The sequence below is a fragment of the Cicer arietinum genome, chromosome 3, assembly GCF_000331145.2.
Source record: "Cicer arietinum cultivar CDC Frontier isolate Library 1 chromosome 3, Cicar.CDCFrontier_v2.0, whole genome shotgun sequence".
In the NCBI taxonomy this organism is placed as follows: domain Eukaryota; kingdom Viridiplantae; phylum Streptophyta; class Magnoliopsida; order Fabales; family Fabaceae; genus Cicer; species Cicer arietinum.
In genome coordinates this window covers 47517386-47545284 of record NC_021162.2, presented here as the reverse complement: position 1 = coordinate 47545284, position 27899 = coordinate 47517386, and the positions used below count along the sequence as shown (strand labels likewise).

The 27899-nt window shown below is 26.5% G+C and overlaps 1 long non-coding RNA gene across 1 annotated transcript; it reads left to right on the top strand.

The window, feature by feature from the left end:
• The first annotated feature begins 3624 nt into the window (after positions 1-3624).
• On the top strand, positions 3625-16834 carry LOC140919528 (uncharacterized). Its single transcript, XR_012162160.1, has 3 exons — positions 3625-3711; positions 4251-4345; positions 16675-16834. It is a non-coding gene; the product is annotated as an uncharacterized lncRNA (long non-coding RNA).
• The last annotated feature ends 11065 nt before the right edge of the window (positions 16835-27899 follow it).

The following is a 27899-nucleotide window of genomic DNA, read 5'->3' as shown; positions in this document are numbered from 1 at the left end:
TCTTTTCAGTCAATTTTTATATAACATATGGACAGTATATTCCAATTATCTCAACGTGAGTCACCAAGATAATTGTGATCATTTTGTAAGATAGGTCTAGACTATGACCGCAACATTCATCTTAGTTGCTCTTCCTTTACAGATGTTTTATTAATGAAATATCATCATATCTTCTCGTATCATTTTCAGTCACTCATTTTAAAACATATAATTGAAAAATGAAATTTTAACATGAAAAAAATATAGTATCATTTTAAGTTAAATCAATGCAAATTAAAACACATCAAGCTTATTAATCAAGCAACCATTTGCAATACAATTAAATTCAACATTAAAAAACTACTATAAACTAAACACACATTAAAACTACACAAAAATTTCAAAATCAATCAAATTCGCTTAACAAATTTAACATTCACTCAGCAAATCTAAAATAGGGGCTAATTTTTTCAAAAATCTGTTAAATTTACTTAGTCAATTCAAGCATGAAGCAACCATGTTAGTCAAAAGCTTGCTTAGCAAAATAATTTTCGCTTAGTGAACTTCTACTAATTTATAATCAAACATAACCATACATATCCAATTGTTCAAAATAAAGATGAATTCTTGAAGAAATAGATGCAAGTGTCAAATCATCTACATGCAAAACCTCACATTCCTCTCATTCTCATTTTCAAAAAAACCCATTTTGTCAAAACTCTCGAAAACATAGTTTTCACCAAATAAGAAGTTGAATTCACCCCTATTAACTCACATGCAACATGAAAGATTGGTAGAGATTTCTACTTAAGCTAAGCATGGTGAAGAGTTTTCTTGACTTCTAACCCTAACTCCTTCCATTGATTAGAAGACTTGTCAATCTACACTTTCATGTGACCTTTCCTTTATGATTGAGAGGTGGAAAAAGTGGAGAGGATGAAGAAAAGAGAAGGATTAAGGGTTAATTTAACTTGCATATGATATATTGAGGTTGGGAAAGAGAAGAGAATTTTGGGGGATGGTGAAATTGAGGCTTGGAAAGAAGGAGGAGAAGAGTAGCATTTATGTTGTGTTTGGGAGCTAGAGAATGCGGCTTGCTTATCATGAATATTACTACTTCTCACTTCACAATATTAATATGTAATATTAAAAATGAAAGGAATAGTATTAACTACCTAATAACATTGGTGGAAATTAATTTTTAAAAAATAATATAAATAATCATAAATAAATAAATTTCTCGAATAATAGGAGGGTTGTTACAAAAATATAAATTACTACATGTTTTTAAAGAGAATTTCTTACTTATTGTCATCCCACATAAAAAATATATCAACAATGTAGCTAACTTATAAAATGTATATGAGATACATTATACATTTTACAAATACATTGCTTAATAACAATATAGGATTTATGTAATTTCAACTATAGCCAAAATATTTATCTATTTGGATCTAATACCAATTGATGGAAATTTCCAATATTAAATACAAGTTATATAACATATATACATTTACAAAAATAATCAAGAACGACGTACCTTTAGGATTAGGTGGAAGGAGCAAAGATAAACGGTGAACTGCCTTTAATATCGTTTAGGTTTCAAGAGTTTAGTTACCCGAATAACCCTTATATAACTAACAACAGAGATATAACCTAATATTGGTCTTGACATAATGGTCTAATAACTAAACAATAGATATATGACTTTTGAGGTTTTTACCATGCACCCCACACCATAGCTTCTCACCCCTCCTCCCACTTGAAATTATATTTTTGCCCTTTTATTATCTATAAAACTCTCAAGATGATTTTGCACTCATTTTTTTACCCCTCTTTCGAAACTTTACATAAATTACTCCACCATTCGAAAGTTTACAAATTTTCAAAATATAAAATGTAAGTAAGTTTTCTTAATTTTGAATTTTTCATAGTTTCGAAACAATTATTTTTGAAATTTTCGAACTTTTATAACAAAATTAAAGTTTTGAAATAGGTTTTTTCTAGATTTTTGAAAGTTTCCATCAATACGAAATTTTTGAAATGTTAATTTCTAGTTGTTTTCAAAACATTGAAATGTTCGAAACAGTAAATCTTCAAAACTTTCAAAATCAAAAAATGGAAAGTTTATATAATTAAAAAAATATATAAATGGAAAGTTTATATCAAGAACTAAAAACTCTCAGATCCAGACCAACCCTTTAGTAAATTGTTAATTTTGAAAATTTCTAAAAATTCCAAATTTTTGACATTTTTGCGAAGGTCACATTTTGAAAATTTCAAAATTCTCAAAAGTTTGAAAAATCTAAAATTTTCATTTCGAAATTTTTTAAATTTTTAAATCTTTCATTTCGAAATAACGTAAAACCATATTAAAATTAAAATTAATATATATTGAGTTTGTTTCGTTTGGTTTAGTTTTAACTCAAACACAAAAATAAAGAAACAACCCAATTTAATAGATTTCGTATATAAATTTTGGAGTTGACAAGATATTAATTTGATTTTTGTCTGCTAGAAGAAACTCACAACATACAGTTGGAACTAATTAAGTTAAAAGAGATAATGTATTTTTATAGGTAAATCTTTTATTTAATGCTTTTTTATAGTCTATTTTTTTTAAATTGTTGGAGACTACCACGATAGCCACCCCATGTCAAAACAAAGTTCCACTACTAAACGTGGCATTCATGCCAAATATTTTAATCATAAAATAGTGAAGAAGAAATTGTAAACCCGATCTTTTGAATTTGCTTTTAATAAAAATTTGGGTGAGTCCCACAAAACCGACATCAAATATGGTTATCTAAAACAAAAGTTTGAAATGTTAAATTGAATGTTACTAACAATTTATGACATAAAATTCTATTTCATCTCAAAAGATGAAAAATATAAAGTAAAAATCATGTTTAATAAGAGACAAAATGGACAACTTTAACTTTAAATTAAAATCAATTCCAAAGACTAAATAAATATCTATGAACGTTAATAAAACTTGTGAAAATCAATATTATTTGTCACTTGAGGGTTTAAACATTTGACATACATTTGTGGTATTGAAATTTTTAGTAAAATAGATATAAACATTTTTTACCAATTTTTCTCCACTAATTAATCTAGATAACGACTTAATATAAATTAACTAAACAAATCTCGTGGAAATAGTATATATTTATATTTATTATTTGTTTAGGTTGTATATATTTATATATATTTTGAAAGCATACAAGCTCCTTTTAAAATTTTGTCCTACGAAAGTAGATAAAAATTAAACTTTGATGACTAACAATATTTTAATATAAAATATAAAAGAAATAAGCATGACTCATCAATTTAACTAAGTAACATTAATAATTATTTTAATTTAAATAAGGGTTTCTTGCCGACTTAATTATAAATGCTATAAATTGTTTGACCATTTCATAACTTTTTCTTTTGTTCAAACATTTGTTTTAAAAAAGTATTTTAATATGATACATAAAGACAAGTAGTCAATTGAGTTAGTAAAGAAGACAAACATGACTCATCACTATAATCAAGAGACATTAATAAAAAATTTAAGTTAAACGGGAATCTCTTGCCAACCTATAAATGCTAAAAACAATAAATTGATCAAACATTTTTCTATTTGTTACATGAAAAGTAAAAGAAACATGAGTGCAATTCTCAAAATTATTTATGTTATAATCGTGTATCTTTTCCTACTTCATGGTGTAACTGAAAGCAAACGTAAGATATTTTCCTCACTCTTCTCAAAATTTGGGTTTCATTTACTTTTTAAAAATATTTTATTTCTTTATTTTATCTTGATAAAAAATTATTGAATTGAATAATTATTATAGAGAAGATAAAATGTTAGTTAGTAAAAATATTTTCTAAAAATAATAAAAATATATATTTTTTAATATTTTCATTATTTCTAAAAATATAGTCAATTATTCGCTTCAAATGGCTTTCAACTCCTTATTCAAAGTATGACTAATACACCTTTTTAAAATTTAAAATAAAAAATCTTTCCACAAAATAAGCTTCCTCTTATTCTTTATTCCTTAAAAATATCAAAGATAGCACTTATTATTTTTAGTAAATTTTAATAAAATAGTGCATCTCTCTTTCTTATTTTTTATTATTATAAAATTCATTTTTTATGAAAAATGGTAAAGGTCTACTATTAAAACTCTTTTGAGATATCTATACTGTACAAACCCTATTTTTCACACAAGATTTCTCACTTTCATTAATATTACTTTGCGGTTAACATTATATAGGAGATCGTGAATGTAATATTGATGATGATTGTCCAAAATGCGAACGACCTTATTTTAAGAGGTGCACTTCTTATGAATGTTCATGCCGTTAAAAGGTAACTTGCAAGATAATTTTGTTACTTTTAAATTATAACTAGTGAGTAACTCGTGCGTCGCACGGATACAAATTACTATATTGATAAATATATTGTTATAATAAAGTTATATAATATAAAAATTTGAATTAACATTGACATTCAAGACATAATTTTATTGACATTGACATTAAAGACATAATATGAATTTTATCATCAATTCAATTCCATACAAAAAATAACTTACAATAAACAAATATAACCGTAAAAAGAATGTCGTATACATGTTTACAAATTATTGAAAATTTCTTTGTACACAACATTTTTGGTGTCGGTACATAGTTTTCCTTCTTCATCTAAAATAACAATCTTCAATCCTTCCCTAGACTTTACTCGTGAAATAGCCACATAGAATTGACCATGAGTAAATACAGGTCGCTTTAAATACAAACCAACTTGAGAAAGAGATTGACCCTGACTCTTATTTATGGTCATTGCAAAACACAACGACAATGGAAATTGTCTTCTCTGGAATTTAAATGGGAAAGCTGGATCAGATGGAACCAAATTCATCCTTGGTATATAAATCTTATCACCGATGTTTTTTCCCGTGATCACAGTTGCTCCAATAATATTTGTACACAATTCATTTATGAGCAACCTTGTTCCATTACATAGTCCATTAGCTTGATCAATGTTCCTCAAAAGCATGACTGGAACACCAATCTTTAATCTTAATCGGTGATTTGGAATTCCAGAACATTTCATGTCATTCAAAAATACTGGTGTGAACCAATCTCCCTGCACAGCACAATTTTCATCAGAAAGGACAGTTGAGTCTGAACTAATGTATTCCTTTTCCTCTTCTGGAATTAATGATAAAATATAATCATTAACGATATCTACAGTATCATGAGTCGGAGCAAGTATTGCCCTCTCTTCATAGTATTTCAAATTGTTTATGTTCTGTAAAAGCAGTGGATATGTCAATTCAAACAGAGATAATAGAGGATTTTGGGAATTTGTTACCAATAAGTCTTCAGGAATATTAATAATACTCTCCCCTAACTCATTTGAGTCATGTTTACCGTTTCCAATATCAAGCATCCAATCTGCAAAATCTTTAATGTCATTAGTATATGCATTGGGTTCTGCAGATGTTAAACGCATGTTTCTTGATAATGTCAAAACCTTGCAGTATTTCCATAATTCAGATGAGTTTATTGAAGCTGCCACTATATCATGCCTACAACCTTTTCTAACAACAGGTAATATTTGTCTAAAATCACCTCCAAAAACAACTACCTTCCCACCAAATGGTTTATGTAGGTTAGCCTCATCTACAGTCCTCATGATATCTCTAAAAGTACGATCTACAGCTTCAGCACATAATTTATTTAGCATTGGAGCTTCATCCCATATAATAAGCTTAGAATGTATGATAAGATTAGCTCTATCAGTGCGTTGTTTGATGTCACATGTAGATGTTTCGGTTGTAACCAAAGGAATCTTTAATGCGGAATGAGCTGTTTTTCCTCCAGGTAATAATAAAGCTGCAATCCCACTGGAGGCAATATTTAAAACAATTGAACCTTGGGATCTCAATGCAGCTGATAAAGTTCTCCAGATAAATGTTTTTCCTGTGCCTCCATATCCATATAAGAAGTAAAACCCTCCCGAATTAGTCATCACAGAAGCAATAATTTGATCATACACTGACCTTTGTTCTGCGGTTAAGGATGACAATAATGAGATGTGGGTTGCAGCTAACTCATCTTTGTCATAGTTTAATTCATCAGCCAAGAACCTATTTTCAAATTGATTCATATTTGAATGGGTAGGGCATGGCATGGTCTTAAAACTTTTAAGAGATTTACCACTCATGAAAAGTAGTTTGTCCAACTCAACCAAACAAATATTTTTTAACTCATCGTCACTTATTTGAAGGCCTGAATCAAAGAGAATGATTTTAATCATATAGTTAGTGTTGTAAAATATTAATAATAATAACACAAAATTAATATATATAGTATTTAATATTTAATTGCATACCTGGGTTGTTTAACATTTTCCTTTTTTCGTATAAAATTCCATCACATAAAAGTTTCCATGTAGCTTCCCAAACAACAAAAGGATTTGTCATTGAATTCATGAACAATAATATAACAAATAATCTCCTCAATTGATGTCCAGAGGCCAACTGACTTGCTTCAGTAATAGCATACACAAATTCATTGTCATCTTGCAGCAACCCAAGTGCAAAACACGCTTCCTTAAAGGTTTTATGTGTTGTGCCATCCACTCTCTTAATATCATTGTAACTTGTGCACCCTTTTTGTATTGTCAATAGGAGTCTCAAAAAATAAACATCCCCACCTCCTGGGGGAATATAAGTAAGTCTTCCAATTGAATTACCTTGCTTTCTGGGCTGCCATGTTTTGCTATTTTTTATATAAACAAACCTTGTAGGAAATTCAGCATAAGTCAATTCTCTTCCTTCAGGATACTTTTTGTTTGCCTCAAACCAAGCCAAAAACATTGTGTCAAGTTCTTCATTACGCGCCACAACAGATTGAATTGAATAATTTTCTGAATACATTACAGATTGCTCATTTTCAAGGTGAAATGAAAGCCTTATAACAGGAGGCCACCTTTGATGGATGTCATACTCAAAAGTTCTCCAAACAGCCTCACACGGGGCCAAATACCTGCACTCATAGTATTGTTTTATCTCATCAAGTACCTGGCCATTTTCTGTTCGGTTTGAAATCTCTATTGTGGCTCTATCTGGTCCTTTATTAACATACTTAAACAAATACTTTATTGAGTTTCCCTTGTTGCAATACTCAACATTGACATGTGCTTGATATTTCATCAACAAATGTGGATTGTATGGAACTACAAACCTATTGTCCAAACTGATTCCTTTTTTCAAAACGGACAAACCAGTATCTCGTCGCTTGTACTTTGGATAACCTTCATCGTCAACTATAGTTGAAGATTGGTAATCCTTTGGAAAATACTTTGAGCACTTGCCATCTTTCATGCACGGAGATTTTGGATTGGAAGATCCACATGGACCATGTAGCATGAAACTTGAAACAACATTTGCAAGTTTTGGATATAAATTACAATCAGGTAGTTCTGCTGAAATGAACTTGTCGATGTCATTACAAACAACACTTACCTTCAAAAAACTGTCGTAGTCGTGGTGTATTGTATTTTATTTTTAATTTTTTAATTGGCCATAAATTTTTTAATTAAATTAATTTGAAGGGGTAGTTGATAAAGTAGTGTTTAAACAACACTTACCTTCAAAAAACTGTCGTAGTCGTGGTGTATTGTATTTTATTTTTAATTTTTTAATTGGCCATAAATTTTTTAATTAAATTAATTTGAAGGGGTAGTTGATAAAGTAGTGTTTAAACAACACTTACCTTCAAAAAACTGTCGTAGTCGTGGTGTATTGTATTTTATTTTTAATTTTTTAATTGGCCATAAATTTTTTAATTAAATTAATTTGAAGGGGTAGTTGATAAAGTAGTGTTTAAACAACACTTACCTTCAAAAAACTGTCGTAGTCGTGGTGTATTGTATTTTATTTTTAATTTTTTAATTGGCCATAAATTTTTTAATTAAATTAATTTGAAGGGGTAGTTGATAAAGTAGTGTTTAAACAACACTTACCTTCAAAAAACTGTCGTAGTCGTGGTGTATTGTATTTTATTTTTAATTTTTTAATTGGCCATAAATTTTTTAATTAAATTAATTTGAAGGGGTAGTTGATAAAGTAGTGTTTAAACAACACTTACCTTCAAAAAACTGTCGTAGTCGTGGTGTATTGTATTTTATTTTTAATTTTTTAATTGGCCATAAATTTTTTAATTAAATTAATTTGAAGGGGTAGTTGATAAAGTAGTGTTTAAACAACACTTACCTTCAAAAAACTGTCGTAGTCGTGGTGTATTGTATTTTATTTTTAATTTTTTAATTGGCCATAAATTTTTTAATTAAATTAATTTGAAGGGGTAGTTGATAAAGTAGTGTTTAAACAACACTTACCTTCAAAAAACTGTCGTAGTCGTGGTGTATTGTATTTTATTTTTAATTTTTTAATTGGCCATAAATTTTTTAATTAAATTAATTTGAAGGGGTAGTTGATAAAGTAGTGTTTAAACAACACTTACCTTCAAAAAACTGTCGTAGTCGTGGTGTATTGTATTTTATTTTTAATTTTTTAATTGGCCATAAATTTTTTAATTAAATTAATTTGAAGGGGTAGTTGATAAAGTAGTGTTTAAACAACACTTACCTTCAAAAAACTGTCGTAGTCGTGGTGTATTGTATTTTATTTTTAATTTTTTAATTGGCCATAAATTTTTTAATTAAATTAATTTGAAGGGGTAGTTGATAAAGTAGTGTTTAAACAACACTTACCTTCAAAAAACTGTCGTAGTCGTGGTGTATTGTATTTTATTTTTAATTTTTTAATTGGCCATAAATTTTTTAATTAAATTAATTTGAAGGGGTAGTTGATAAAGTAGTGTTTAAACAACACTTACCTTCAAAAAACTGTCGTAGTCGTGGTGTATTGTATTTTATTTTTAATTTTTTAATTGGCCATAAATTTTTTAATTAAATTAATTTGAAGGGGTAGTTGATAAAGTAGTGTTTAAACAACACTTACCTTCAAAAAACTGTCGTAGTCGTGGTGTATTGTATTTTATTTTTAATTTTTTAATTGGCCATAAATTTTTTAATTAAATTAATTTGAAGGGGTAGTTGATAAAGTAGTGTTTAAACAACACTTACCTTCAAAAAACTGTCGTAGTCGTGGTGTATTGTATTTTATTTTTAATTTTTTAATTGGCCATAAATTTTTTAATTAAATTAATTTGAAGGGGTAGTTGATAAAGTAGTGTTTAAACAACACTTACCTTCAAAAAACTGTCGTAGTCGTGGTGTATTGTATTTTATTTTTAATTTTTTAATTGGCCATAAATTTTTTAATTAAATTAATTTGAAGGGGTAGTTGATAAAGTAGTGTTTAAACAACACTTACCTTCAAAAAACTGTCGTAGTCGTGGTGTATTGTATTTTATTTTTAATTTTTTAATTGGCCATAAATTTTTTAATTAAATTAATTTGAAGGGGTAGTTGATAAAGTAGTGTTTAAACAACACTTACCTTCAAAAAACTGTCGTAGTCGTGGTGTATTGTATTTTATTTTTAATTTTTTAATTGGCCATAAATTTTTTAATTAAATTAATTTGAAGGGGTAGTTGATAAAGTAGTGTTTAAACAACACTTACCTTCAAAAAACTGTCGTAGTCGTGGTGTATTGTATTTTATTTTTAATTTTTTAATTGGCCATAAATTTTTTAATTAAATTAATTTGAAGGGGTAGTTGATAAAGTAGTGTTTAAACAACACTTACCTTCAAAAAACTGTCGTAGTCGTGGTGTATTGTATTTTATTTTTAATTTTTTAATTGGCCATAAATTTTTTAATTAAATTAATTTGAAGGGGTAGTTGATAAAGTAGTGTTTAAACAACACTTACCTTCAAAAAACTGTCGTAGTCGTGGTGTATTGTATTTTATTTTTAATTTTTTAATTGGCCATAAATTTTTTAATTAAATTAATTTGAAGGGGTAGTTGATAAAGTAGTGTTTAAACAACACTTACCTTCAAAAAACTGTCGTAGTCGTGGTGTATTGTATTTTATTTTTAATTTTTTAATTGGCCATAAATTTTTTAATTAAATTAATTTGAAGGGGTAGTTGATAAAGTAGTGTTTAAACAACACTTACCTTCAAAAAACTGTCGTAGTCGTGGTGTATTGTATTTTATTTTTAATTTTTTAATTGGCCATAAATTTTTTAATTAAATTAATTTGAAGGGGTAGTTGATAAAGTAGTGTTTAAACAACACTTACCTTCAAAAAACTGTCGTAGTCGTGGTGTATTGTATTTTATTTTTAATTTTTTAATTGGCCATAAATTTTTTAATTAAATTAATTTGAAGGGGTAGTTGATAAAGTAGTGTTTAAACAACACTTACCTTCAAAAAACTGTCGTAGTCGTGGTGTATTGTATTTTATTTTTAATTTTTTAATTGGCCATAAATTTTTTAATTAAATTAATTTGAAGGGGTAGTTGATAAAGTAGTGTTTAAACAACACTTACCTTCAAAAAACTGTCGTAGTCGTGGTGTATTGTATTTTATTTTTAATTTTTTAATTGGCCATAAATTTTTTAATTAAATTAATTTGAAGGGGTAGTTGATAAAGTAGTGTTTAAACAACACTTACCTTCAAAAAACTGTCGTAGTCGTGGTGTATTGTATTTTATTTTTAATTTTTTAATTGGCCATAAATTTTTTAATTAAATTAATTTGAAGGGGTAGTTGATAAAGTAGTGTTTAAACAACACTTACCTTCAAAAAACTGTCGTAGTCGTGGTGTATTGTATTTTATTTTTAATTTTTTAATTGGCCATAAATTTTTTAATTAAATTAATTTGAAGGGGTAGTTGATAAAGTAGTGTTTAAACAACACTTACCTTCAAAAAACTGTCGTAGTCGTGGTGTATTGTATTTTATTTTTAATTTTTTAATTGGCCATAAATTTTTTAATTAAATTAATTTGAAGGGGTAGTTGATAAAGTAGTGTTTAAACAACACTTACCTTCAAAAAACTGTCGTAGTCGTGGTGTATTGTATTTTATTTTTAATTTTTTAATTGGCCATAAATTTTTTAATTAAATTAATTTGAAGGGGTAGTTGATAAAGTAGTGTTTAAACAACACTTACCTTCAAAAAACTGTCGTAGTCGTGGTGTATTGTATTTTATTTTTAATTTTTTAATTGGCCATAAATTTTTTAATTAAATTAATTTGAAGGGGTAGTTGATAAAGTAGTGTTTAAACAACACTTACCTTCAAAAAACTGTCGTAGTCGTGGTGTATTGTATTTTATTTTTAATTTTTTAATTGGCCATAAATTTTTTAATTAAATTAATTTGAAGGGGTAGTTGATAAAGTAGTGTTTAAACAACACTTACCTTCAAAAAACTGTCGTAGTCGTGGTGTATTGTATTTTATTTTTAATTTTTTAATTGGCCATAAATTTTTTAATTAAATTAATTTGAAGGGGTAGTTGATAAAGTAGTGTTTAAACAACACTTACCTTCAAAAAACTGTCGTAGTCGTGGTGTATTGTATTTTATTTTTAATTTTTTAATTGGCCATAAATTTTTTAATTAAATTAATTTGAAGGGGTAGTTGATAAAGTAGTGTTTAAACAACACTTACCTTCAAAAAACTGTCGTAGTCGTGGTGTATTGTATTTTATTTTTAATTTTTTAATTGGCCATAAATTTTTTAATTAAATTAATTTGAAGGGGTAGTTGATAAAGTAGTGTTTAAACAACACTTACCTTCAAAAAACTGTCGTAGTCGTGGTGTATTGTATTTTATTTTTAATTTTTTAATTGGCCATAAATTTTTTAATTAAATTAATTTGAAGGGGTAGTTGATAAAGTAGTGTTTAAACAACACTTACCTTCAAAAAACTGTCGTAGTCGTGGTGTATTGTATTTTATTTTTAATTTTTTAATTGGCCATAAATTTTTTAATTAAATTAATTTGAAGGGGTAGTTGATAAAGTAGTGTTTAAACAACACTTACCTTCAAAAAACTGTCGTAGTCGTGGTGTATTGTATTTTATTTTTAATTTTTTAATTGGCCATAAATTTTTTAATTAAATTAATTTGAAGGGGTAGTTGATAAAGTAGTGTTTAAACAACACTTACCTTCAAAAAACTGTCGTAGTCGTGGTGTATTGTATTTTATTTTTAATTTTTTAATTGGCCATAAATTTTTTAATTAAATTAATTTGAAGGGGTAGTTGATAAAGTAGTGTTTAAACAACACTTACCTTCAAAAAACTGTCGTAGTCGTGGTGTATTGTATTTTATTTTTAATTTTTTAATTGGCCATAAATTTTTTAATTAAATTAATTTGAAGGGGTAGTTGATAAAGTAGTGTTTAAACAACACTTACCTTCAAAAAACTGTCGTAGTCGTGGTGTATTGTATTTTATTTTTAATTTTTTAATTGGCCATAAATTTTTTAATTAAATTAATTTGAAGGGGTAGTTGATAAAGTAGTGTTTAAACAACACTTACCTTCAAAAAACTGTCGTAGTCGTGGTGTATTGTATTTTATTTTTAATTTTTTAATTGGCCATAAATTTTTTAATTAAATTAATTTGAAGGGGTAGTTGATAAAGTAGTGTTTAAACAACACTTACCTTCAAAAAACTGTCGTAGTCGTGGTGTATTGTATTTTATTTTTAATTTTTTAATTGGCCATAAATTTTTTAATTAAATTAATTTGAAGGGGTAGTTGATAAAGTAGTGTTTAAACAACACTTACCTTCAAAAAACTGTCGTAGTCGTGGTGTATTGTATTTTATTTTTAATTTTTTAATTGGCCATAAATTTTTTAATTAAATTAATTTGAAGGGGTAGTTGATAAAGTAGTGTTTAAACAACACTTACCTTCAAAAAACTGTCGTAGTCGTGGTGTATTGTATTTTATTTTTAATTTTTTAATTGGCCATAAATTTTTTAATTAAATTAATTTGAAGGGGTAGTTGATAAAGTAGTGTTTAAACAACACTTACCTTCAAAAAACTGTCGTAGTCGTGGTGTATTGTATTTTATTTTTAATTTTTTAATTGGCCATAAATTTTTTAATTAAATTAATTTGAAGGGGTAGTTGATAAAGTAGTGTTTAAACAACACTTACCTTCAAAAAACTGTCGTAGTCGTGGTGTATTGTATTTTATTTTTAATTTTTTAATTGGCCATAAATTTTTTAATTAAATTAATTTGAAGGGGTAGTTGATAAAGTAGTGTTTAAACAACACTTACCTTCAAAAAACTGTCGTAGTCGTGGTGTATTGTATTTTATTTTTAATTTTTTAATTGGCCATAAATTTTTTAATTAAATTAATTTGAAGGGGTAGTTGATAAAGTAGTGTTTAAACAACACTTACCTTCAAAAAACTGTCGTAGTCGTGGTGTATTGTATTTTATTTTTAATTTTTTAATTGGCCATAAATTTTTTAATTAAATTAATTTGAAGGGGTAGTTGATAAAGTAGTGTTTAAACAACACTTACCTTCAAAAAACTGTCGTAGTCGTGGTGTATTGTATTTTATTTTTAATTTTTTAATTGGCCATAAATTTTTTAATTAAATTAATTTGAAGGGGTAGTTGATAAAGTAGTGTTTAAACAACACTTACCTTCAAAAAACTGTCGTAGTCGTGGTGTATTGTATTTTATTTTTAATTTTTTAATTGGCCATAAATTTTTTAATTAAATTAATTTGAAGGGGTAGTTGATAAAGTAGTGTTTAAACAACACTTACCTTCAAAAAACTGTCGTAGTCGTGGTGTATTGTATTTTATTTTTAATTTTTTAATTGGCCATAAATTTTTTAATTAAATTAATTTGAAGGGGTAGTTGATAAAGTAGTGTTTAAACAACACTTACCTTCAAAAAACTGTCGTAGTCGTGGTGTATTGTATTTTATTTTTAATTTTTTAATTGGCCATAAATTTTTTAATTAAATTAATTTGAAGGGGTAGTTGATAAAGTAGTGTTTAAACAACACTTACCTTCAAAAAACTGTCGTAGTCGTGGTGTATTGTATTTTATTTTTAATTTTTTAATTGGCCATAAATTTTTTAATTAAATTAATTTGAAGGGGTAGTTGATAAAGTAGTGTTTAAACAACACTTACCTTCAAAAAACTGTCGTAGTCGTGGTGTATTGTATTTTATTTTTAATTTTTTAATTGGCCATAAATTTTTTAATTAAATTAATTTGAAGGGGTAGTTGATAAAGTAGTGTTTAAACAACACTTACCTTCAAAAAACTGTCGTAGTCGTGGTGTATTGTATTTTATTTTTAATTTTTTAATTGGCCATAAATTTTTTAATTAAATTAATTTGAAGGGGTAGTTGATAAAGTAGTGTTTAAACAACACTTACCTTCAAAAAACTGTCGTAGTCGTGGTGTATTGTATTTTATTTTTAATTTTTTAATTGGCCATAAATTTTTTAATTAAATTAATTTGAAGGGGTAGTTGATAAAGTAGTGTTTAAACAACACTTACCTTCAAAAAACTGTCGTAGTCGTGGTGTATTGTATTTTATTTTTAATTTTTTAATTGGCCATAAATTTTTTAATTAAATTAATTTGAAGGGGTAGTTGATAAAGTAGTGTTTAAACAACACTTACCTTCAAAAAACTGTCGTAGTCGTGGTGTATTGTATTTTATTTTTAATTTTTTAATTGGCCATAAATTTTTTAATTAAATTAATTTGAAGGGGTAGTTGATAAAGTAGTGTTTAAACAACACTTACCTTCAAAAAACTGTCGTAGTCGTGGTGTATTGTATTTTATTTTTAATTTTTTAATTGGCCATAAATTTTTTAATTAAATTAATTTGAAGGGGTAGTTGATAAAGTAGTGTTTAAACAACACTTACCTTCAAAAAACTGTCGTAGTCGTGGTGTATTGTATTTTATTTTTAATTTTTTAATTGGCCATAAATTTTTTAATTAAATTAATTTGAAGGGGTAGTTGATAAAGTAGTGTTTAAACAACACTTACCTTCAAAAAACTGTCGTAGTCGTGGTGTATTGTATTTTATTTTTAATTTTTTAATTGGCCATAAATTTTTTAATTAAATTAATTTGAAGGGGTAGTTGATAAAGTAGTGTTTAAACAACACTTACCTTCAAAAAACTGTCGTAGTCGTGGTGTATTGTATTTTATTTTTAATTTTTTAATTGGCCATAAATTTTTTAATTAAATTAATTTGAAGGGGTAGTTGATAAAGTAGTGTTTAAACAACACTTACCTTCAAAAAACTGTCGTAGTCGTGGTGTATTGTATTTTATTTTTAATTTTTTAATTGGCCATAAATTTTTTAATTAAATTAATTTGAAGGGGTAGTTGATAAAGTAGTGTTTAAACAACACTTACCTTCAAAAAACTGTCGTAGTCGTGGTGTATTGTATTTTATTTTTAATTTTTTAATTGGCCATAAATTTTTTAATTAAATTAATTTGAAGGGGTAGTTGATAAAGTAGTGTTTAAACAACACTTACCTTCAAAAAACTGTCGTAGTCGTGGTGTATTGTATTTTATTTTTAATTTTTTAATTGGCCATAAATTTTTTAATTAAATTAATTTGAAGGGGTAGTTGATAAAGTAGTGTTTAAACAACACTTACCTTCAAAAAACTGTCGTAGTCGTGGTGTATTGTATTTTATTTTTAATTTTTTAATTGGCCATAAATTTTTTAATTAAATTAATTTGAAGGGGTAGTTGATAAAGTAGTGTTTAAACAACACTTACCTTCAAAAAACTGTCGTAGTCGTGGTGTATTGTATTTTATTTTTAATTTTTTAATTGGCCATAAATTTTTTAATTAAATTAATTTGAAGGGGTAGTTGATAAAGTAGTGTTTAAACAACACTTACCTTCAAAAAACTGTCGTAGTCGTGGTGTATTGTATTTTATTTTTAATTTTTTAATTGGCCATAAATTTTTTAATTAAATTAATTTGAAGGGGTAGTTGATAAAGTAGTGTTTAAACAACACTTACCTTCAAAAAACTGTCGTAGTCGTGGTGTATTGTATTTTATTTTTAATTTTTTAATTGGCCATAAATTTTTTAATTAAATTAATTTGAAGGGGTAGTTGATAAAGTAGTGTTTAAACAACACTTACCTTCAAAAAACTGTCAAGTAGTCGTGGTGTATTGTATTTTATTTTTAATTTTTTAATTGACCATAAATTTTTTAATTAAATTAATTTGAAGCGGTAGATAAAGTAGTGTTTAAACAACACTTACCTTCAAAAAACTGTCAAGTAATCGTGGTGTATTGTATTTTATTTTTAATTTTTTAATTGGCCATAAATTTTTTAATTAAATTAATTTGAAGCGGTAGTTGATAAAGTAGTGTTTAAAAAACACTTACCTTCAAAAAAACTGTCAAGTAGTCGTGGTGTATAGTATTTTATTTTTAATTATTTAATTGGCCATAAATCTGCACGATGAAGTATTATTTCTATTAATAGAAACTTCATATATTCCTAAGACTCTATTTGGCTGACACGTGGCAAACTTGCCAAATTATCATCTTTGCTTTATTATAATGTATAGATTTGAACAGTTATTTTTTTCCCAACTTTGAACGTGTTTTTACTCTTATTACTTCTAGCACACTTCATTTTACATCTAATTGTCTTTATATTTCTTTGACAGACACGTCTTTTACAGGATATATATGGACAACAAAAATGCCATTGCACAATAAATTATAATGTGTTGTAATAAGATAATATGATCATGTAAAGTCATAAGTAAATAAATAAAGATAATATGATTATCTAAACTAATAATTTATTCTAGTTTTATATTTAACATGATCGTTTAGTAAAAAAAATATTTAATACGATTGATAGTGATGTGTGATATAGTAAACAAATAAATCATCATATATTACTGATACTATGCTTAAAATCATAATTATCGTACAAGTTATGCATCTATTAGATACAATATTAATTATACAATTTTTGTGATATCCTTCACTCTAAAATAATATATAAAATAAATTATATTATATTTTTGTAAATTTAGTTATAGTGACTTGTTTAATAAAAAGATTAGGTTCAGACTTTTTTCAAATCCTATTAATTTAAATAGATCAAACTCGAGCTTATAAAAAGTCTATTAGACCTGATAGATCAGACTACATATATATTATTATTATTTATTTTTTTTATTTTTATTATTTATTAATATTAGTATTTCTTATTTAAAATTTGTTAATTATGGGTTTATTTAGGCAAAAAAATTAATTGTAAGTCAGACTCAAACCTTTCAAAGTTTGGTCTAGCCTATTCTTACTCCTACCTAAGTACTACATTTTTCAAGGTATATATGAAAAACTTCAAACTTAATTCCCAAATAAAACAATGCAATCTTAATAAAATGAATTTAACTATAATTTTTTTAATTTAATTTCAAGAACTTACTAGTACTAACAAGATTTTCATACAAAGAAATTGTTCCTACTTAAATAAGTGAAAAACAACTTACAAATTATATTCACGACATCTGCACATGTCACATTGGAACTTCTCCCAAACTTCAACTTCAAGGCTCACTAAACTGTAATAAGTACGATTTCGCAAACGTATAACCAAACCAATCAAACATAAATAACGAAAGGGATGAGTTTAAAAGTCATGTTGATAGTATAATATAAGTAAGAAGAACACACAAATAATTAAAACATAAATTATATCAAAATATTCAAGGAAATGACTTCACATTATAACGTCAAAATTCCTAAAGAGAAATCAACATCTCATTATAACATCAAATTCTAGGAAAAATGATAACCACATTCAATACACAATAATTACAATGGAATAATCACAAGATAACGCAATTCTATGCACAAGCTTAAACTCTACTTCACATTTTTGTATCATTCCAACTCCGAAGTACATGGTTTTAAGGCTTGATACTATGTCAACATGCAAGTGAACGAATATTCAAATTGGTCACGTCCTCATAGATCCCATCTGTTGAGATAAAATCCTAAATTAATATTTTGATGATAATCAAACAAAGTTAATTATTCTTCTAGTTTTGATTCTAAAAATGTGTTGTTATTTAACGTGTTCTTCAGTGTATTAATCAAAGACATGCATCAAATATAACCACAAAGATCAATTTGAAAGAAGCAAGATCATATCTGAGAAAACAAGATTGTTCTGGCTATTAAATAGAAAAAGCGAAGATCGTTCTGGTTTTCACAGCTTTTTAATTCAATAGCGTTCTGGTTTACTAAAGAACAAAACCTTCTAGAAATCAAAATCGATCTAGGTTGCATAAGTACATCAAGATGCATAGCAAATCACCACTAATTATTACGAAGGAACATAACTGTATATTCAAAGACATTTTGGACAGATTTGTCAAAAGAATCAACAAAGTCAAAGCAATGCACAAAAAGTAAATTGTAAGATTAATCTTCAAAATTGATGGCTTAGATAGTGTAACACCCCAAAAATTGTATATTCCATTTATTATTATTTTACTAATAATTCTATTTTTTTTTATTGTCATAATTCATATATTTATTCTAATCCCTTATATCTCATTTAATCACAAATGATTGTTAGTTATTCAAGTGAGATTTAGTTTAGGAAGTTCAGACTAGTGTGTTTGTTATAGTTGGGGAATAAATTAAAAATAAACCAAATAGAAATCTCAAGTTCAACTTGTAGTAGCCCATTTTGTAGTCAAACATAACTTGTCATTAGTAAGGAATGGGAGGGGCATGATTAATAATTTCCATCACATTCCTCGTACTTAAAAAACCCAATTGTTAGAAAGGAAAAAAAATGAATGAACGAAAGAAAGGGGGAGGGAGGGCATAATGTAAGACAAGAGGGAAAATGAAGAAGAAAGAAAAGGAAGAAGAAAAAGAAGAGAGAAAATACAATCAGTCTCCATTGCATGTTCTACCTCCAAACTTACCCACACCACTCTCTTACAATATATTCTTCTTACAATAAGATTGAATACAATTGAGGAGAGAAAGATAGAAAGAAAGAAGATTAAGTTTCACTCTTAAGAAAACAAAATGAAGATTGAAGATGGAAGCCAAGTGAGGATTATTATCAATGAATGACTTCCACATCTACAAGTTAAGGTAACAAAAAATTTTCTTAAAACCTCTCTTAGGTATGCTTAGAGATATTGGTTGCATGTTCCTAATATTTGTTCATCATTTGTATATTCAGGTATTGAGATAATCCTATTTGATTTAGTATCATTGATTATTAATAATGCATGTTAGGTGTTTGTATCAATTACTATGAAGAGTTGTTGTTTTATTATTGTTGTTGAGTGTTGTGGTTGAGTTGATGATGAGATGATTATTGTTTTGTATTGATAATTACTTGAAAATATAAAATTTGAAATAAAAATAGTTAAATGATGTCTTTGAATCCGTATAGCTATATACCTTCGGTATTTTATTCATAACTTTGTCCATAGATGGTGTTTTGAGCTGATTTCTATCTCATTAAAAAATAGACTTAATTACCTACAAAATAGGCACTGGCTCCACTAATTTGCATTGCGAATTGATAGAGAAAATTGAGTTACAAGTTGTAAAATAATCTCTTATTCCGTATTTTGTATTTGTATACCTTATTTTATTAAACTGTATTATTTGAATGTCTATTATGCAAAATAAAAATTATATTTATAAACTAGACATTTATTGCTTTCCAAAATGTTATCTTTTATTCAAATCGGACATCGTTTGATATTTTAATTAAATTATCAAAGTTATAATATTTTAAGCATAAAAGGATTATGATGTAGCTAATTTAAAATGATAAGCAATAGGAATCAATTTTTAGTGAAACCAATTAAGTTTGAAAGCTTATATATAACACTCTTTTCCTAAAAGTTTGATGTTGATACATAGTGTGTGTGTGTATATGTATACAGTCATATGAATTTTATGTTAAGCACATGTTCAATTGTGTGAATGGAGTAAATGATTACTCATATGTTATCATTAGATATATATTCAATTATTATTATTATTATTATTATTATTATTATTATTATTATTATTATTATTATTATTATTATTATTATTATTATTATATAGGATTCATTCTAGCTAGATCAATTCTCCGTCAATTAACGACGGAGTGAGGGGTAAGCGAGGGTGTGTCAGACACTTTTTACGAACTTAATTATGTCCAATCTTAACTAAAATAAGTTGTTCAAGTAGAGGACATTAGGTGAAATCAATGTAGTCTTTATAATTTACTTATTATGTTGAGTTTAAGTCATTAGATTACTCACGTCCAATGGCTTAAAATGTTTGAAAGATTTGAGGCTAGAGGTAGAAGAGGTATTTGAATATAGCTTACGAAGAAATAGTATTATATAAAATTGAAGTATAGTTTGCCGAGATGATTTTTTATGCTTAGCACACCGGCATGGTTGGGAAACATCAATAATTGTTTTTATTAAATCTATGTTATTGAGTTTTATGCTCATTATGTTGAGGGTGATGTTTTCCAAGCAACAAGTAAATGTTGAAAGTCTGATAAATATTCGGATTTGCTCACTAGTTCTTCAATGTCATGAGTCGGAGTTGGATCTCGTCAAGAGTCTAGATTAGAGTCATAGTTCAATTAAGTCTCACTTGAAAGTTGTTTTAAAGTTTGTAAGTATTTTAGCATTCTAAGTTATTTAAAAAATTTACAAAAGAATTTCAGTTTCATGTACATCATGTAAATATTTTTTATTCATGTTAAACTTTCGATGTTACAATAAGCAAGTGCATCTTGGACAAATGAGACATTGCATCATTGACACAAGTACATAATAACATGATTTACAATAGCTGTCAAAAGTGACAAATACAAGCAGTTGCCAAAAACAGAAACGAAGAACGTTCTAATGATCAAGTAGGAACACTCTTCGCTTATTTACAACACATGCCTATTAATTCATATACCAAATAGCTTGCCTTCCAACGGCTATACGGGCTGGCACAGACCTTCAAGAAGCCTATAAAAGGAACCGCGAGGCAAAGGAAACGTCATCAGTCCAAAATGCAAACAATCATTCAATTAAATCATCATTCTTGAGAAATATAAACTCTAGAATCAAGCAAAAACTTCAGCTCTTCATTTGATTTAATGATTTATTCTTTGAGTTTGATTGTGTAAAACTTAATTCAAACAAGTATTGAGTAAATGTTGATCCAACAATCCTTTTCCAAACATTTTTGTTGAAGCTCAAACACTATAGAATATAGAAATAGTTTGAGTACTTTTGAAAAATCATTTGTATTTAAAAGGTGACGTGTAAATACTCTTCTGGACTGAAGGGTAATTTTTGAAAATCTTTTCAAGGTTGAAAGGTGAACTATTGTAACTGGTCAAGGTTGAACCATGGTATATTTCTGTGTGGATTCTCTTTCTTTTATCTCCTTTTTATTTTTCACCTGCACGGCACTAATCATTTTGTGAAGTTTTTATTGTAATATTCTAACGAAGAATTTTTTGCCTTTATTATTTATCAAACCAAGATCAATCTTGACTCAACAAATTAATACATAAATCAATTTTAAAAAGAGAATTACAATTCAAATCCCTTTTTCTTGTGATCAACATTGTAATTTCACCTTCAACGTAACCCGAGACACACATATGTGACAGTCGGGATAAACATGTGTTGTATGGTAGCTCCCAATATTTGGAGGGCTATCATCAAATATTATTATGTCACACAATGCATTCAAGGTTTATTATCACATCATAAAATTAAATCAAATCAAACATAGACACAAAATTAATTTGACATCTAATATCTCAATAATATTAAATACCACACAATTATCGAAAATTAAATCAATCAACACCTTCTAAACGTTTCTATTTCACATTTTAATCTCAGAATTTTTATAATTGTATATTAATTAATTTATCTCTAAAAGAATTATTGTTGTACGTAACGAGCCCCAAATAAATCATTGGAAAACACAACTCTCCCATTTATCTCAAAATATATTATACTCATGAATTCAAACGCTCTCTCACTTCTTACCTTATTTCATCGCTTTTTCAAATTACAAGAATCAACAATACTTTTCAATAGCAATGGCAAATCAACAGTGTACAACGAACAAGTCCAAAAATCAACGACAACTTCATAAGATCAATAAAACATGATTGATAAATTACCCGAAGCTTAAATATTAATATGAAATAGTTAATTAATTATTTTAATAAAAAATAGAGTCAAGACAGTTAATTAATATGAAGTAGTGCTTACTAAAGGTTTCAATTAGAGGAATCCGAAAACGATGCCCATGATGGTTAAAAATCGGAAATACAATCCACCCAACTATGAAAATGTGTCTTTTATCGGGGAAACGATGCCACTATTGCTAAAATTGATGCCAAAAATAAATTCAGTGGTCGATTTTGTGTAGGAAGGTGAAGTTTCGTGCACCGCCCCCGCAACTTGGTAAAAGAGTGCTCGAGGAAAGAGGAAAAGAGAATGAGAACTGCATTCATTTTTATCGTGTTGAGCGTGATGTTGAATAGTATCCTTGAACTACAAGTCTAACCTTTTTTTTAATCACTTCACGTTTCTTATTTAGTTAGTTTTGGAAAACACATTTCGTTCCAATTGACTTATTTTCTTTAGGCTTGGGTACAAGATCCCCTACATCATTTCTTTTAAATTTATTCAACTTTTCTTGCATAGCTATTATCCATCCATCATCTAATAGAGTTTTGTCTATAGTTGTAGGATTAATTTCAGATAATAGTCCAAACATAGATGTTTCTTTAAATGTGGATCTAGTCTTCAGAAACCTCATATGATCAGAGAGTCTAGATGTGAAGATTCTTATGTCTATCCAAGTTTGGGTTCCTAATTATCTTGACTTGTGAGAGGTTCACTGTTGCTTGTTCTTGAATTTTCTGGCACTTTTTTGGATTCATTAGAATTTTGTTTCGTTGGTTGCTTTGATATTTTGGGTTCCTATGATATATGTAAATATGTATAATCTACATCTAGCTTTGACTTTTTATGGTCAAGCATTTTATCATCAAACTTAACATGATCATCGATTCTTCAACAATCACTGTTTCTTTATTATATGCTCTATAGGCTTTAGACCTTTTAGAGTAACTCAAAAATGTGAACTTCTGAGACCGTGAATCAAACTTGCCATGATTCTCTTTGGTATTCATTTCCATTGTTTATAAGAAGTCTTATTAAGAATAGGTCTAATATAGATTCTATTCATAATATAACATGAATTTTTCATTGTTTTTTACATAGGGGTCGTGTGCCTAGAAAAATTTGCAAAGAAATATATTTGTTTTTTGTAGTGTATGTACTAACATATAAACTATTGAGTGGTAATTAGTAGTGATAAAAATTTTCGGCATAAGATACAAGTTATAGAATATCTACCGTCACAAGAATAATCAATAACGGCATATTTTTGGGATTCGCGATGGAGAGAGCACATACGAGTAACTATTGCATTGACGGAATAGTCCAACTCATCATAGTCCATTCAACAACAAAAGTCAAATACATTATTTAGTATTGAATATTAATTAATCATAATTTAATTAATAATAATTTCTAATAATTGATTATTGTTAATCCATATTTGATTAATTAAATAATTAATATAACAATCTCCCACTTGAATAAAAATAATCAATTATTAAAAGAATATAATTCTAATACTAGAACTTTAATTATGTTCAAAGTAATTGTCTTCCAAGAGAAATAAACTTTAACCTGCAAAAATTTAATCTGATAGAAAAAACAAATCATACGTGTCAAATCATAATGATGACTTTAGAATGGTCCAAGCATTTGAAAATACTATAATAAACTCTCACTAACCCAAAATACCATTAGACTTTAATCAAAATGATATCCGTTATGGGGCATGTCTTGGGTTAGTGGTTTTGCAAATTAATTTTTAATTTCATAAATGTAATAGAATATCGACTTAGGTCTAAAAGTATTATGTCTATAAATACTTTCATAACACAATACGATACCCAATAGGAGTATTGATATTATACTTGTATTTGTATTTTGGAACTTCACAAAATGTAGAATGTTGGTAATTAAAAAGAATCACAATGTAATTGCATGCTAAGCACCAAATTATGGTGCTTACTAAAATGAAAATAATTTTATATATATCTCAATTTAATAGAATGAGACTTAATTTTAAGGTCTTGTAAAGTATGTCATATGTTACAATGTGCTACAAGTATATGACAATACATGCATAATAATTTTTAAATATTTATATTTTATTTATTCATGCACTTCCATTAATACTCTAATGATATATATGCAAACTTGATTTAGATTCTTATTAAAGCTGACTAATTTCTAAATGCTCTAATATATGCACTCCCATTGATCTAAAATATATAACAAGATTTGGATTATCATTAAGAATTCACTTGTTTAAAATTACTCTCTAATAATATAATATTTAATAGTTGGATACTAAATTTTTAGTACAAATTTATTGCTATAAGATATAACAATTATAAATAATTTTGTGTACACACTCCCACTAATCTTATATATATGCAAATTACTCTAATGATGTCATATTTAACATTAGGATACTAAATTTTTAATTAGTACAAAATTATCAATATAATTGGATATAGAATTTTATCACTATTGGATCTTCACATATTTAACCACATATTTTTCTCAACAATAATACAACATTTTTAAAAATTGGATCAGAGGTCGTACCAGTAAGAGTTACGGATCATAGTGTAATTGGTTAAACCAATCCAAACGTGGTGGAATCGGTTAATTAATAAATATGATGCTTAACTTATAATTAATTCAAAGGGTAATGTATAAAGTTTTTTTTATTATTAATTTATAAAGTTAAATACTTATTTTTTGATAAAATGAAAAAAACAAAAAAACAATGCATGAGCATGATACAAGCAAGAGTTTTCTACTTCCTACCCTCCACTTATATCTCTCAACCTCAATACACTTAAAAACACTATTTTATCCTTTTTCCTATATATAGAATATTGATATATTTTCCTTTTCACTTTCAAACACACATTTAAAACATTAGCAAACTTTCCAACACTTTCGAAACTTTTGAAACTTTCGAAGTACAAGTTTTTTTTTTCTTTTTGAATAATTTGAAACATTTGAAAAGTAATTTTTAATTTTTTTTAATTTTTTTGAAAGTTTCGAACCATATGAAACTTTTGATAGTTTTTGTCTTCCAATAGTTTTGTCCATTCGAATACAACTTCTCGAGAGAAAAATATCTACAAAATATATTTCAAATAAAACATCAACATATGTATATACATTAAAAACTAAAAACATATAATATCATATATTATTAAGATTACCTGATCAGTCATGAATTTATCTATAGAATATATGGTCGGTGTTGTAGGAACTTTACCTTTAATTTGAAAAAAAATATACTAAATTTAATTAATATATATACTGTAAATACAATATTTTAAAAAAGATATAATTATTTTAAAACAAAATTTACATTTTTAAAATTTGAGTAAAATTTCAAATTTTTGAAACTTTCATCTTCATTGAAAGTTTCTGAAAGTTTTGAAATGTAATATTATGTTTCGAAAATTTGATTTACAAAAAATCTAATGTTTTGAAAGTTTGAAAGTTCCGAAAATATGCATTTCAAAACTTTTATTAAAGGTTAAAGTTTCAAATATATTTAAGGAATACAATATATTGTATTTTCAAAAATTTTAAATTAGTTCAAACTTTCGAAATCAAACTTAATTTGTATTTCAAAAATTTTATAATCAATAAAATTTTAAAAAAATTTGCTAAAGTTTCGAATGTGTGAGTGAAATGAAATTTTTTATTATTGTTCATTTAATAAGTACTTTAACAACAAAATATTATACTCTATAGAAGTATTGATACTATACTTGTACTTTTATCATTTTTTTATAAATAACATAAGACTAAAATATTCTCAATATAATTCTCCAAAATAAATACTATTAGTTTTCTAGTATATAATTTACATGTAAGATTATTTCACTAGATAAAGAATGATAGTTGAATTATCAATCCACATATAATAGTTAGAAAATATATTTTTTAAAACATCAACAATAGAAAAATACACATTTCCTTTTCAATAAAGTTTATAAGGTAAAATTACGTTTAAAAATCTTTTATTCTTTTCAGTCAATTTTTATATAAAATATGGATAGTATATTCCAATTATCTCAACGTGAGCCACCAAGATAATTGTGATCATTTTGTAAAATAGGTCTAGACTATGACCGCAACAGACATCTTAGTTGCTCTTCATTTACAGATGTTTTATTAATGAAATATCATCATATCTTCGCTATCATTTTTCAGTCATTCATTTTAAAACATATAATTGAAAAATGAAATTTTAATATGAAAAAAATATAGTATCATTTTATGTTAAATCAATGCAAATTAAACACATCAAGCTTATTAATCAAGCAACCATTTGTAATACAATTAAAATCAACATTAAAAAAATACTATAAACTAAACACACATTAAAACTATACAAACATTTCAAAATACTATAAACTAAACACACATTAACTTGCATATGATATTTTGAGGTTGGAAAAGAGGAGGAGGAGAAGAGTAGCATTTATGTTGTGTTTGGGAGAATGATGGAAAAGTTGACTCTTGCTTATAATGAATATACTTCTCACTTCACAATATTAATATGTAATAATTAAAACCGAAAGGAATGGTATTAACTACCTAATAACAATAGTGGGAATTAATTTTTTTTTAAATGATATAAATAATCAAAAATAAATAAATATTTAAAATAGTAAGAGGATTGTTACAAAAATATAAATTATTACATGTCTTTAAAAAAAATATTCTTATTTAGTGTCAATGTACAAATATTATGTAACGAACATAAAAAAATATAACAACAATATACAAGTATTATGTAACGAAAAATTCTAATACCGATAAGGTACTTGGAACCATAATTGACATAAAATCTTATAAAATTTATAAGTGCATTGAACAATTAACAATAACATACCGATAAGGTATTATTATTATCACTATAGTTTTTATTATTTAAATTTTACAAAGAAAACCAATTAACAACAAATTAAACGTACTAACAATAACACAACAATAGAATATGATTATTCTTTATATCATTTTAATTATTTAATTTATAAAATTTGCACAATTACATTCATAATAAGTGAGATTACAATTATACAAATTAACAATATTTATGCAACAACAAGGTGCATAAAATAATTTTATATTTGCTTGTGTGTAGAGTCACTATGCTCTAATGACGGTAGGATTATGACTCTAGATCCATGAGATCTTTTACGACATAATCTCAAATGATTCATAATACAAATAAAATAAACACTTATATCAAAATATAAAATTCTAATATCAATGATATCAATGATAATCTATAATCCAAATCAATAATATTTGAATGAGAATCAAGAAAACTGAGTCAATTGTAAAAGTTTAATGGAAAAACATTTTATATTAGTATAATTAAACAATAGAGATATGACCTCTTATTAGAATTTACGGAATGGTTCAATCTTAATCTATTGAACAACAAAAGTCTAATACATAATCCAGTGCTTAATATTAATTAACTATAGTTGAATTAATAATATAATTTTTAATAATTGATTAATTAAATAAGTAATCTAAGTGATAAATGATCTTCAATATTATTAACTATAGTTTGCAATTCCATAACTTTGAAATCTAACAACAAACCCTCTACTCCAAAGGTTCTACAAGCTATGTATCTTCTAGAAGCTACAATGATGAATTTGTTGGGTTTT